Below are 14880 nucleotides of genomic sequence, written 5' to 3'. Positions count from 1 at the left end.
GTTCATAAGTTGATGATCGTTTGGTTAGAGTGCATCAATTGAAACCCTAGTTGATAATCTTCATGTCTAATACTTGTGTTCTTAGTTGTTCATGTCTCCTGCATTAGTTAATGTTTAGTACTTTTCTGTTTATGTCTTGGTGAGTAGAGTGCGAGATAGTGTCAGACCCAATTACCGATTAGAGTGTTTAGGCTTTTTTTCTGTACTTGTGAGTAGCACAATTGAAGCCCTGCTAAGTCTTCCTTGAGAGACGACTTGAGTCACCTTACCACCCTAGGACGACCTCGTGTAAATTCGAGTCCATCCGCTAGGTGTTTTTGGATGAGTCAAATTTTGGCGCCGTTGCCGGGGAAGGCTTTAGGCGTTTGGTTGTGCTACTTTGTTTTCCGTGTTTATTTTATTTTTATTTTTGCTCGGTTATTTTCTTTCTCCCACCGGTGCGTTTGATCTGTTTTGTTGAGTGTTGTGTTGCTAGGGAGTTAAAGTCTTAACAGGAATTTGGCATTCTACTTGACAACACTCACCGTGCACGCGAGGTGCTTGAAGCCTAGGAGAGGGTACCGAGTCTCTTTTATCTAGCATTGGAGTTGAGAAGATGGCAGGAAGAAATTTGTAGTACATGGGGGATTTTACCCGGCCTGTTATAGAGGCCACGAACTCAGCTATTGTGCTCCCCACTGCAGTCAGGAATTACAACTTGAAGCCCAATGATTCAAGTTTGCTCCCCCTCTTCTATGGGCTGCCGAATGAAGATGCCCTACAGTTTATCCGGGACTTCTGCACCCAAGTGCAAACTTTTCCACTGTTGGAGATCACAGATGATCAGCTGAAGCTTAAATGTTTCCAGTATGCACTTAAGGATCGGGCAAGGACTTAGCTTATCTCCTTACCGCCTAGTTCTATCACTACTTGGGGAGAGGACTGTGAGAAGTTTATGTTGAAGTTCTACCCAAATCACAAGACACGAGAGATTATAACTCAAATCATGAACTTTGTTCAAGGAGTCGACGAGCCACTTCATGAGGCTTGGGAGAGATTCCAGGAGCTCCTCCGCCAGTGCCCGCAGCATCAGTTAACCCCAGTGATGTTGATGCAACTCTTTTATGACGGGTTGCTGCAGACTTCTCAATTTATGGTGGATAGCACGGCAGGAGGTAACATTGCGAGGAAGACTCCCGATGAGCTAAGGGAGATTTTCAAGACCCTAGCCGAGAGCTCGCAACAGAAGCCGATCCGAGGAAGGAAAATTGAAGCTAGTGCAGTGGCACCTAACTATGAGCTGCAGAAGCAGGTTGCTGAGATCATGAGGGAGATGCAGCAGCTGAAACTGAGTAAGGTGGAACCACCTCCAGCCCGTGAGCCCATTGTTGAGAGTTGTGGCATTTGTGGTGATTATGGCCATGGAGCCAACGAGTGCCATAGGATGGGCGAGCGTACTTATGAAAGAGGAGTAGAAGTCTTTGCTGCACAAGGGTATTCGAGTAGGCAACTCCAGGGTCACATGCAAGGACACGGGCAGAGTTCTCAATACTGTCAATTCCAACAGCCTATGGGTTATCAGAACCAGCAGCAGTTCTACCCACCTCAGCAGCACCCACTTCCAGGCCCCTTATTTGAGGATCAGATGCAAGCTTTCATGCAAGCTAGCAAGCAGGCGATGGAGGCTCAGAGTACTACCATCAAGCGCCTCGAGACTACAGTTGAGCAACTAACGGGGGCCTTGAATCAATTGCAGCAACAACAACAACCTAGGAAGTTTCCAAATCAAGACGAACATCCGCATCAAGCTCATGCCGTGGCGGTAGTCAAGGAAAATGCCCCAATAACCATGGGGAAATGGAGAAGCAAAACCGTGGAAGCAATCAAGGCTATCCAATGCCCTATTGAGCCACTGCCACCTGTTACTGTTGCACCAGACCAACCACCACCCAAGCAAGGAGATCCAGGTAGCTTTATTTTTGATATTAGCTTAGGTGGGGTTGAAAAGGTTTTGGGAATGCTTGATTTGGGCGCGGCAGCCAATTTGATGCCGCTTGATATTTTTGAGAAATTGGGTAATAAAGAGCTTAAATGCACGAATATGAAGATAGAGCTAGCTGATGGCTCTATTAGTAGCCCACGGGGCCTTGTTGAGGATGTTGAGGTTGTTGTGAGGGGGATTAGCGTTTTGGCCGATTTTGTTGTCCTTGATGTGGGAAAAGGGATTAGAGGCGAGAATGGGCATCTTGTTTTGCTTGGCCGACCTTTTATGGCCACCACCCATACTCGCATCGATGTGGGTACGAGAACTGTGAGTATGGCAGGGGCAGGTAGAGCTGTAACATTCTCAGTTTTTGATAAAAAACCTACTACTCCAACTTCCTTAATTCAAAACTGCTCTTATGTTGAAACATTTGATGCTTTGGATGAGGATTGTATTGTGCAGGAATTCCTTAATAAGCTACAGGAGGAGGACGAGATCGTGGAAGAATTTCTTGCTAACTTGCAAGATGAAAGTGAGATTGAGCAAGAATTCCTGGATAAGCTGCAAGAGAAAGATGATAAAGAGCAAGGCTTTCTAGGTGCCTTGCTACTGGAAGAAAAGCTTGATGAGGTTGTGTCACTCGATCCCCGTGGATGTGTGGATAGAAGACCATCTCATGATTTGAACATGGAGCGCTCTTTTGGAGGACCCGCAGCTGCAATTCAAGAAGATGTGTTTACAAGGGCGTTAAGGCAGCTAGAGCTTCAATCGGATTTTGGTTAAGGGGTTCTCTTAGTCGGGCTGGCGACTTAAAAACTAGCGCTGCATGGGAGGCAACCCATGCTTTCTTGTTTTTTCTTGTTTTCATTTTTCTTTCGTTTTGTTTGTGTTTGTGTTTTGTTGCTTCTGTTGTTTGGTGCAGGTTGATGCGTTGGAGATTGTTTGTTCTATGGATGAGAGATAGGCAGACTGTCACGGAGCGGGCTCGACTTAATTAAGGATATCTAAGCGGGGAAGCCGCGACGAAGGACACAGTTATCGACGGCGATAGAAAGGGAGTTTCTGTCACGACCGGACTTAATTAAGGATAAATAAGCCAGGAAAACGTAACTAAGGACACAGTTATCGACGGCGAAAAAAAGGGGGTGAACAAATAATAGAGGATCGAACTAAAATTTGTTTAAAGAAGGGAAAATTTATAATACACCTGATGTTTAGTCACAAGACTCGAACAGACTTGTAGGTTCAGATAAAACTGGCTTAACTGAAAGAACATAAAATCTAAGAGTACGCAGCGGAATAACATAATCTGATTACATGTATGAAGACATGTATCCAAGAGTTCATTCATTTAACCTATGACAAAAGCTCCGATCTTCACTTCATCTCCATCAGCCACTGCTCAACCTGCACATTTAGAAATATATGCAGGGCTGAGTACGAGAGTACTCAGTGGGCACGTATGCCTAAATATAAAATACATGCATCATAAAACTGTAAATTGTCATGCCATCAATAACAGTACAGCAAGGGAGTTTTTGTGAAATAGGCCCAAGCTTACTAAATTTATTTGTGATTCTTAAAGTTCGTCTGCAGACTAAGTTCTCTTGTATTCTATCATATCTGGAACTGTGTGTCGGAGAGGTGGCCACCTCTCACGAACACTTGACCGGCCAACCCGCTAGATGACTCACGGTCATTGGTGTACACTAGTCAAGGCAGGATAGCTATCAACTGCTCAAGACCCGAATTCGATTACATCATTGGCAAAGCCAAAGCAGATAGATATCATACTAAAATTGAAACATTTTATGGCAAGACAATACTTGAAATAACTTTAATTCAAAGATTTTGTAACGAAATAACTTGTTCAAAGGTAGCATTAAACTCGTTTGATAGACATATAAGACTGAAATTAACAGTTAAATCATCTCATGCATTTATCTGTATAAGAGGCCTACGCCACGCAGGGGATCTCTATATACGTATAGTGAAAGTAATGCCCACCTGATCCTCAGTGTGGAAGAGAGGTGATCTTAAGCGGTGGTACCGTCCTGTGAACCAATTCCTACAAGACGAGTTCTTAACTCTTAGCACATATCATGGATAACAAAAACCGTTGTCTACTTGGGATCTCTAGGTCAACCTATTCCCGGACTTACAACGCAAAATTGAACTAGGGATTATGCATTTTACATACGTTAGCTTATCTTGATGCCTTATCTAGGTTAACTCACTCATTTTCATGAAAACTTTGCACAAAACATATCCCAAACTCGTCATGCACATATACATAATATTTCATGAAACATCCTTTAAAACCAAATTTCAAACTTAGAAAATAATTCAACAACTTGAGCTCTTAAGGGGCTGTTTTGCAACAGACACCAATTCTGCCTCGGATCTCTAAATGAGGCTCCAAAGGACATTTTGGAAACTAGACATTTCAAGGAACATTTTCCAATTTGAATCGAATGAAACAGAGTTCAAACGAGCAAGATATGCCCACTCAAAGATGGGTACTTAACAAGCAAAAATCTGGAAATTTCAGATTTCCAGATTAGAACCAAGTCAATGGGCCTTCTTTAAAAATTCATATCTCCTATTACAAAACTCCACTAGGAACCCCAAGGGTCAATCCGGAAACTAGGGAGAGAGCGTGACACTCTCCAGTTGGATTTACCCCAAGAAGATTCATGGTTTAGAAGATATGACTGTCTAAAGTTCAGTGCACAAAAAGAGTTCAAGTTTGGCAGATTCAGAACATAAATCGGAAAAACCACTTTAGACTTCACCAAAAATTCTAAAACTGAACAAGTAAGTTCCCAACATGTAAGTGAATATTCAGTAGAAAGATAGGCTTGAGAATCAAAGATTTAAGTCGGCCTTTGTGAGCTCAAAGTCGTAGGTTTGTAAAACCTACTGGATGGTACAAGGAATAAGAACTAGATTTCAAGAATTTATAGCGGTTGTTTCCCTTTCTCAAAAATGGTGAGGCCGATGCCAAAAGAAAGATACGGGAGTCTAGAGTGACATATTCAAGTTTCAGAGGCTTTCACCGATTGGAACCTGACTTATGGCCTCCCAAAGAGTATTTACCAAAACAAGTATTCCAGATGGGCAGTGATGTTTTAAAAATTCATAAATAAATCATAAGAGCTCAAAACCTTCTGAACTTTTACCAAAGTTCAGAAAACATATTAAAGATGATACACAATTAATTTGGGAAGTTTTGGTGACCGTTTGGATGGATGGAATCGCCTTGCAAAATACTGCCGGAGCAGTGTGCTTATGGCAGATTCGCTGCCTTACCTCATGCACGGTTTTTCACCCAATAAACTCTACCAAAATAATCATCCAAAATCATAAAACATATCCTCACATAATATATCACACATATGTGTAAAAATCCATGGTCTTAAAGTATTTTCAGTTGAGAAAACAAAAGAAAACTCACCCGCGAAGCACAATCTTCACCCCAACTTTACGCCCTAGGTTTCCCACGCTCTCCCTTGCTTTGATACTTCTCTTGGGGCTTAAAGGGCTTCTATGGAGTGTGATAGTGGTGGGAGAAGAGTCTTGGGAGTGGGGGAGATGTGGAGGGACGAAAATGGAGAGGGGAGAAGAGAGTGAGAGCACTTTCTTGCCTTAGCACTTTCTTGGAGTGAAAATGAATGGAATGGGAGAAGTTTGTAGCCACTCTTGCTTTTGGGGAGGCTATGCACGAAAATTTGGGGTAGGATAGGGTGGGGGTGGCTGCCACCAATGGGAGGTAACTTGTGGCATGCAATTTGGTAGTTCCAATGCCAAGTAATGATGGTTCTTGTTGCCACCAATGGGAGGTAACTTGTGGCATGCAATTTGGTAGTTCCAATGCCAAGAAATGATGGTTCTTGTTGCCACCAATGGGAGGCAACTTGTGGCATTGGCAAGTGTTAGGATTGGATGGCTTGAGAGGTGAAGTGATTTAAGAGAAAAGATCTAAGTAAAATCCTTCAGGGTTGATTTCTCAGTATTAGAAATACCTGGTTTCGCGTTTCTGTAAAATCGATAAAAGCTAAATTAAATCCGTAGATTTAATTCGTTCGTCATTCTAATTCTTAAATTAAATCCGTAGATTTAATTAGCCTCAAAGTCGGAAATAATTCACGACTTAACCAACAAAGTGAAAATAAACTCCATCTTGATAAATAACAGGACTTAGCTAAGTTGGTTATAACTTTGAATAATAATTATTCATCGACTCAAGAATTCTCGTCGCGGTCTTAAACACGCGAAGATAAATAATTGCATGCTTGCTAGTGTAGTGACTCTGTCTCCAAAATACGAAATTCATAAACATAGATGAAAACATAAAACGCTTCAATTACTGGCAGATAGAAAATTAAACACACAATACTGTAATTAAAATACTGATGAAAGAGCGGGTCACTACACAGACATCGTGGGAAACTACGGACTCGCACTTGGATCGATATTCAGGGAAGTTTTTCTCTTTCACCCCTCTTTTTGCGAGCACTGAGGACAGTGCTAGATTTTAAGTATGGGGGGGTGTTTGTTGATCCTATGGGTGCCTTTTTGTTGTGTTTTTGGGCTTTCTTGTGTGGGGCAAATGGTCTTCTTTATCTTGATTGTTGCTTGGCTTCAAGTAATAATGCACACTTTGATGATTTGTTCACAAGTAAATTTCATGAATTGTGTTGGCTTGGTTGCTATCTTTGTCTCTCAGGCTATGCATGTTCCTCACTTGATGTAAGTTGTTTAATGTTTTGGATGCAACACCCTTATGAGCTATTCTTGACGTGATTTGTCCGGTAGATGCTAGAGGGAGTGTTTTCATTGTGATAGCCTACGATCTTATCCCTTGAGTTCGAATGTTGGTTTGTTGTTAAGTTTTCTATAGCTCTGGGTCTCTGCTCCTCTGACAGTAGTGTTATGAGCATGGGAAACCACGTGAGAACATTTTGGATTACCTCCAAAAGTGTTGATCTCACGAAAGTTGGCCTATCTATTGAGAATAAAATAACATCACCTTGAAAAGAAAGATGTATAAAATTGAGTTTTGGTTTGATTGTTTATCATCTTCAAGGGAAATGAGATTTGATTATAAAGGCAATCACATTAGGAAACTCACTTCTAGCGGAGAATCGGGTTTGATCGGATTGAATTGTATCACGTGGTTGTTGCTTCTTAAAATCTTAACAATGAACATCTCGTGAGGAATGTAATGGCTAAGAGACTTAGATTGGTTGGAGATGTGAATGGTGAGGAAGTTTTCTTGTGAACTATCATTTGGTGTCGTGACTTTGCTTGAGGACAAGCAAAGGATCAAGTGTGGGGGGGTTGTTTAGCCCTATTTTGTGATGAATCTCTGGGTGTTTACGTGTTATATTGACTTTTATTTTGGTCTCTTTCACTTAAGAGTTGAATGATTTGAGCTTTTGTGCTAATTTTGTTGTCTCAGGATTTTGTGCTCACATTGATTGATATGTGAACAAAAGTAAAGTCAGAATTTAGTTGATTGGTCTGAAGAAGAATCGAAGTTCGTCTCGATACGAGTTTGTAGGCGAAAACGGATCTAAAATCCGACTTGAAACGAGGGAGAACGGACCAAAACAAAAACGCTGCGCATTGCAGTCTACGAAGGGCATACACGGCGCCACCGTGAGACGGCGGCCGCCGTCCCTGGGCGCGTTTTTTCCGTTTAAGAGACGAATTTTAGGGTTTTTCACCCCACTCTCGAACACAGCAGCCTCTAGGGCGATTTCCACTATTTTCCTTTGGTTTTTAGAGATTCTAAACATCAATATTCGTGCTCGGTTCCATTGGATTGTCGTTGATTGATCGTTTCATTCCGTTGGATTTGTTTTACTCGGATCACTACGTTTGTAAGAAATCATTTGTTTCTCTTAGTTACTTTGAATCTTTGGTTATTTGAATCCTTTAGATGATGCTTTTGATGAATGTGATGATTTTAGATTATTGTCGTTGAATCTTGATAAATTACGTAAATCGTTGTTTGGTTATTGTTGCCTACGTTTCCGCTCTTGTTGATGAATGTTTAGAGAATTCTTTCTTGGTGATTTAAGCTTTCTTTGCAATTGAATTGATGTTTGATTTAGTTTCATGCCTAGGTAATAATTATTCATTGATGGTTCATAAGTTGATGATCGTTTGGTTAGAGTGCATCAATTGAAACCCTAGTTGATAATCTTCATGTCTAATACTTGTGTTCTTAGTTGTTCATGTCTCCTGCATTAGTTAATGTTTAGTACTTTTCTGTTTATGTCTTGGTGAGTAGAGTGCGAGATAGTGTCAGACCCAATTACCGATTAGAGTGTTTAGGCTTTTTTTCTGTACTTGTGAGTAGCACAATTGAAGCCCTGCTAAGTCTTCCTTGAGAGACGACTTGAGTCACCTTACCACCCTAGGACGACCTCGTGTAAATTCGAGTCCATCCGCTAGGTGTTTTTGGATGAGTCGCTACACATGGCAAAATCTACAAAATCCGTCTCTCAACAAGCAGTATGTTACGAGCCCATGATAACACTCATGTTTCCATTGTTTTTTGTGTTCTTATGATGTAAATTTTATAGGAAATTGAGTGTTGGATGATTGTTTTGTACTTAAATTGCTTTATCTTATGAAATATGTTACTTGCTCGTACTTTGATGATTTTTACAGAAATATGGAGTTCGAATTTGGACCAATGCTCTTAGAGAAAGTTGTAGATCGTCTCGATACGAGTTCGTAGACGCAAACGGTTCGCAAATCCGAGTTCGGACGAGGAAGATATAACCGAAACAAGAAAGTCGCGCGCAACAGTGAATAGTGCCCGACGGGAATTTCCGAATTTTCGGGATTTTGCGGGATTTTCGGATTTTATCAGTATTTTTGAGCTCTGTACTGTATTTATCTCCTGTGCCTATATATAGGTCATTTTCCTGACCTAATAGACACATCTCTTTAGCTCTCTTTATTTCTTTTCTTCTTCTTTTTATTTTTAGACTTAGAATTTTATTGCTTCCATACATTAGCTTTATTTTTCCTGCAAGATTTCATCTGTCATTCAACATTCATTCCGGGTTTTATTTAATTCAGTTTTTATTATTGCTTTCTTTTTAATTATGTTATGCTTTCTTTTGCTATGTCTGGCTAGTTTCGTTTAGCTGATTCTAGGGTTTGTAAATAGTTGATTGAATTTATGTGATTTATTTGTTAATACATTTGTGCCTTCCAGTTTATGATTCATAATTCCTGGTGCTTGATTTCTTGTGGATTGTCTGGCGAATAATTTGCATGTGTAGCTATTCGGTTTGAGACCTAACGGAGATAACTGTTTAGCGGGTTCCGGAATGTATGATATGATTTTAACCTTGAGACCTAGCGGAGACAGGTGGATCATAGAGAGCTATTCTTAGGAGCTATTGGGAGTTAGTAGATTTTCTTGAGACCTAACGGAGATAGATAATTTACTAATCTACGATCGTTGCTGCTCTAGCGAGAGTGATTGATTAATTAAGTGATCTCTCATCATAACTGGATTAAACTGGTACATAGGATTAATAGATTAATTGCGTACATTTAATTAATGAACTTACTACCCTAGGATCAGCTGTTTTTCCTTATTTGATTCTTCTACGTGCTTTTATTTGCTACTGTTTGAGTTTAGTTCTAGTTAAATCCTCCTTACTTTCTGTTGCCTGTCTACTGTTATAGTCTGTTTAGGAGATAGCTAGAGTTGTTTCGTTGTGTCAGTCCCTGTGGATACGATACTCGATTACTTGTTGCTTGCTACAATTACCTGTGTTAGTTGCAGTCATTCTTGTTGCTAAGAAATTTCTGGAGCTTTGCAGCACTGTAAAGATGAATGGAGTATCTGATGATATTATTCGTCTTCGTCTTTTCCCTTTCTCACTGCGGGATAAAGCGAAGTCGTGGTATCATACATTGTATTTGAGTGCAACTACTACGTGGGAAGATGTAGCTCAATCTTTCCTACGCAAGTTCCATCCTCCTGGCCTGACCCTAAGATTAAAGATGGACATCGTGCAGTTTCAGCAGTATGAGGGGGAAAAGTTAGCGGATACTTGGGAGCGGTATCAGGAAAAGCTCAGAAAGTGCCCAAGCCATGGATTTGATGAAGGCACACTCATGAAAATGTTCTATAATGCCTGCGGGGAGCGTACACAGATGCACATGGATACAGCTGCAGGTGGCTCTCTACTCCAAAAAAGCAGTTCTGAAGCATGGAGCATTATTGATAGTATGGCTTCTACGAGCTACCAATGGCCATCAGAGAGAATACAATTGAAAAAGGTTGCAGCTGCTTCCAATTCTGATCCTATGGCAGCGATGGTTACTCAGCATGCAGCGATGGTTACACAGCAGACAGCGATTGCTACGCAGCTGGCAGAGCTGACTACTAAAATTAGTGAGTTGAATGTTGGACGTCAGGAGCAAGCTGTGAGAGATCCCATATGCATAGAAGACGTAAATTTTGTCGATGGCCAAAACTATGGAAATTTTCAGAAAGTACAGCCAGGAATGTACAACAGAGGGCAGCAGTTTCAGCAGCAGTATCAGCCAGGAGGACGCCCACACCCAAATCTAGCCTATAGCAATCCCAACAATGCTTTGCAACCTCCACCGGGATTTTCTGTGTCTAGTGGAGGAGTCATCAATGAGCCGAAGAAGGATTCACTAGAGGAGATGATGAAACAAGTGTTGGTGAAGGCGACTGGGATGGAGGCAAACTCGGCAAACATGGGGACCAAAATTTCCAACTTAGAGCAAAATTTTTCAGTGTTGTCTAAGCAGGTGCAGATGTTGGAGACTCAAGTTGGTCAGATGGCTAACCAAGCAGCTACACAGCACAAGCCAGGCCAATTTCCTAGCAACACTCAGTTCAATCCGAAGAGCCAACCTCAACAGCCTCAGCAAAATCAGCAATGTCATTCCATCCAGGTGGTTGATAATTCAGTTGAGGATGAAGGTATTTCTGTTTCTCCCCCTCTTCCATTCCCGAGGCCAAGATTAGATGAGCAAAGCTCCAAATTTTTGGAGACATTTAAGAAGTTGGCAGTGAATATTCCTTCCGTGGAGATCTTGAGAAACAAGCCAAATGAGGTGCAAATTGTGAAGGCTGTGATGGAAAAGAAGAGTGCATTCAATGAATTTGAGGAGGTGCTTGCAGTGAAGGAGTATCAGTTGCCTCTAAAGAGAGAAGATCCGGGCAGCTTCAATATTCCTGTGAAGATTGGAAAGTCATTGTTTGAAAAAGTGATGTGTGACACCGGAGCAAGCATAAATGTCATGCCTCTCAAAGTTTATAGGAAGTTGCAGCTGGGGGATTTGAAGCCAACCCACAAGAAAATTCAGCTTATTGATAAGTCTTGCTCTAAACCTCTAGGAGTTGCAGGAAGATGTGCTTGTGAAGGTGAGTGATTTTTTCTTCCCAGTCGACTTTGTAGTGTTGGATATTCCAAAGGATCCAAACATGCCTTTGCTGTTAGGGAGACCTTTCCTTGCCACATGTGGAGCAAAGTTAGATATGCAAAGGGGGACAATGACATTGGGAGCCTATGGGGAAACTGTGATTTTCAAGAAATCCTCCACTAAAGGAAGTTCCCCAGAATGAAATGATTAATTTGGCTGACAGTTTTCTAGCAAATTCGAAAGATGAAGAGGTTGAGAAGAATGAGCTGCCCAAGTATGAAGCCAAGAAAAAAACTCCAAAGCCAAAAGAAGTTCTGAATTTTGAGATGTGTTTATTTTTGGAGCATGATGGGGGGTCATTGAAAACCCACACCCCCAAGAAGAAGAAAGTGAAATTCTGAATTTTTCGGAACAAAAATGAGAAGGGGGCAATGCTTGTGGAGGATTTCCGGGCCAAGAGAAGTGTTTTTGTGGAGAGGGCACCCAAGAGTAGAAAAGTTTTCCAATGGTTAGAGTGTTGTTTCCGACCTCCATGAGCCATGAGGTATCGTCGAGCTCTAGACGTTAAATTAAGCACTTGTTGGGAGGTAACCCAACTGTTTTTCTTTGTTTTGTTTTTCGTTCTTTTAGTTTCGTTTTGTTTCTTTTTGTTTCTTTGTTTTGTTTTGGGGTTTTAGTGCAGTGTTGAGCTTGGAAGATGCAGGAACTCGCGCCCTGTTCATATCACCACCGTGGAGTATGTGTTTCTGTGAGTAGTGACACACATATCATCATCCCTCCAAACTTATTTTCGAACTTATGTTCTGTAATAAGTTTGGGGGAGGGGGGTGAGAGTAGATACGTGTATCACTTTTATCTTTTTGTTAGCTTTATTGTTTTATCCTGCTTGTTTGGTGGTGTTTGTTTGTTTTGTTTTTGAGATGATTATTGCTCCATTAGATTTCTGGTGAGATGCCAATGATGATTTCTGTGGAAAAAAAAAATTGAATTTGATTTTCTTTGATGATTTGAGCATAATTGGAACTAATTTGCATAATTCTAGAGTGATTTTAACCTTGACTTTTAGACGTTGAATAAACCTGTGAGGATTTGAGCCATAACTGTTTATCATACACAATTTATTCTTTATTGTGAGTTTTGTCATGTATGTGGTGATCTTCTAGAACTTGCCATGGTTTCTGTGTCGAGGTTGCTGTTGTGCCCAGGATTATGAGATGATTTTAGGCCATCTTTTGTTAGCCACAATTTTTCCCAAACATTGTTCTTGCTTGTTATCCATTTTGAGCCTATTTAGCTTTTATTCTTTAGCCGGATGATAGGGGGTGATGAAGTATATGGGGATCTTTGTGTGGTGAATATTCATAGTGGGTTGTGAAAAAGAAGGGATGATATTGTATTACTATTTACTCTTATAAGCTCTAGAAAGTTGTTGAGAAAAGAAAAAAAAAAGAGAAAAAAAAGAAAAGAAAAAGAAAGAAAAGAAAAGTGTGAAGTCGAGTGTATATTGAGAAATTTGTTAAAAAATCGACTTTGTTTGTTGGAAATAAATGGAGAGCATAAAAGAGTGTTTAGTTCTGTTTTGTGATGATTAAATCCCTTGGTTGGAGTTGATTATGGTGACATAGTTTGGTGGAAGATGGAATTTATTCCATACTTGCTTTGTGAAGTTATAAGGTTGGTGTTCTTAATTTATTTGAGTCACTTAGTCTATATTTCCCTACCTTAACCAATGTCCCTACATTATAACCCGAAGAAAAAGACCTTTTTGATCTTAGTCCTGGCACACTTTTAGCGATGGAGATGGTAGACGATTGGCAAGCCTATGGTAAGTGATCTATATTGTATTGAATTCGATGAGAGTATACACGTCCTATTCCATCAAATTGAGAGTTGAGTGATACACATACCTTGTGAGATTCAATTGTTTGAAATGTCAAGGTTGATTTTGCTATAGGTTGTGTTTATTGGTGAATTTTGTGCTTAATTATTGAGGATTTGAGAATTCTATCATTATTCTTTATCTTTCGGAGGCATCGATGAGTTAGATTTCTTACCCATTCGTGTTATTGATTGTGTTCTTCTCATTATTCGAGGACGAACAATGGCTTAAGTTTGGGGGAGTTGATAACACTCATGTTTTCATTGTTTTTTGTGTTCTTATGATGTAAATTTTATAGGAAATTGAGTGTTGGATGATTGTTGTGTGCTTAAATTGCTTTATCTTATGAAATATGTTACTTGCTCGTACTTTGATGATTTTTACAGAAATATAGAGTTCGAATTCGGACCAATGCTCTTAATGAAAGTTGTAGATCGTCTCGATACGAGTTCGTATGCGCAAACGGTTCGCAAATCCGAGTTCGGACGAGGAAGATATGACCGAAACAAAAAAGTCGCGCGCAGCAGTGAATAGTGCCCGACGGGAATTTCCGAATTTTCGGGATTTTGCGGGATTTTCGGATTTTCTCAGTATTTTCGAACTCTGTACTGTATTTATCTCCTGTGCCTATATATAGGTCATTTTACTGACCTAATAGACACATCTCTTTACCTCTCTTTATTTCTTTTCTTCTTCTTTTTATTTTTAGACTTAGAATTTTATTGCTTCGATACATTAGCTTTATTTTTCCTGCAAGATTTCAGCTGTCATTCAACATTCATTCCGGGTTTTATTTAATTCAGCTTTTATTATTGCTTTCTTTTTAATTATGTTTATGCTTTATTTTGCTATGTCTGGCTAGTTTCGTTTAGCTGATTCTAGGGTTTGTAAATAGTTGATTGAATTTATGTGATTTATTTGTTAATACCTTTGTGCCTTCCAGTTTATGATTCATAATTCCTGGTGCTTGATTTCTTGTGGATTATCTGGCGAATAATTTGCATGTGTAGCTATTCGGTTTGAGACCTAACGGAGATAACTGTTTAGCGGGTTCAGGAATGTATGATATGATTTTAACCTTGAGACCTAGCGGAGACAGGTGGATCATAGAGAGCTATTCTTAGGAGCTATTGGGAGTTAGTAGATTTTCTTGAGACCTAACGGAGATAGATAATTTACTAATCTACGATCGTTGCTGCTCTAGCGAGAGTGATTGATTAATTAAGTGATCTCTCATCATAACTGGATTAAACTGGTACATAGGATTAATTAATAGATTAATTGCGTAGATTTAATTAATGAACTTACTACCCTAGGATCAGCTTGTTTTTCCTTATTTGATTCTTCTACGTGCTTTTATTTGCTACTATTTGAGTTTAGTTCTAGTTAAATCCTCCTTACTTTCCGTTGCCTGTCTACTGTTATAGTCTGTTTAGAGATAGCTAGAGTTGTTTCGTTGTGTCAGTCCCTGTGGATACGATACTCGATTACTTGTTGCTTGCTACAATTACCTGTGTTAGTTGCAGTCATTCTTGTTGCTAAGAAATTAGTGATCAGCCCATCATCATATCCGAGGCTCTTCAGAGTCTCACTGAATACG

General features: G+C 40.1%; 1 long non-coding RNA gene across 1 annotated transcript; it reads right to left on the bottom strand.

Moving 5' to 3' along the window:
- Positions 1-3120: 3120 nt before the first annotated feature.
- On the bottom strand, positions 3121-5825 carry LOC130992913 (uncharacterized). The gene is made up of 3 exons (XR_009091473.1): positions 5421-5825; positions 3971-4031; positions 3121-3370 (listed from the first exon to the last, which is right to left on the bottom strand). It is a non-coding gene; the product is annotated as an uncharacterized LOC130992913 (long non-coding RNA).
- Between the last annotated feature and the right edge of the window lie 9055 nt (positions 5826-14880).

The sequence above is a fragment of the Salvia miltiorrhiza genome, chromosome 7 (genome assembly GCF_028751815.1).
Source record: "Salvia miltiorrhiza cultivar Shanhuang (shh) chromosome 7, IMPLAD_Smil_shh, whole genome shotgun sequence".
NCBI lineage: Eukaryota > Viridiplantae > Streptophyta > Magnoliopsida > Lamiales > Lamiaceae > Salvia > Salvia miltiorrhiza.
This window is presented reverse-complemented; position numbering and strand designations above follow the sequence as displayed.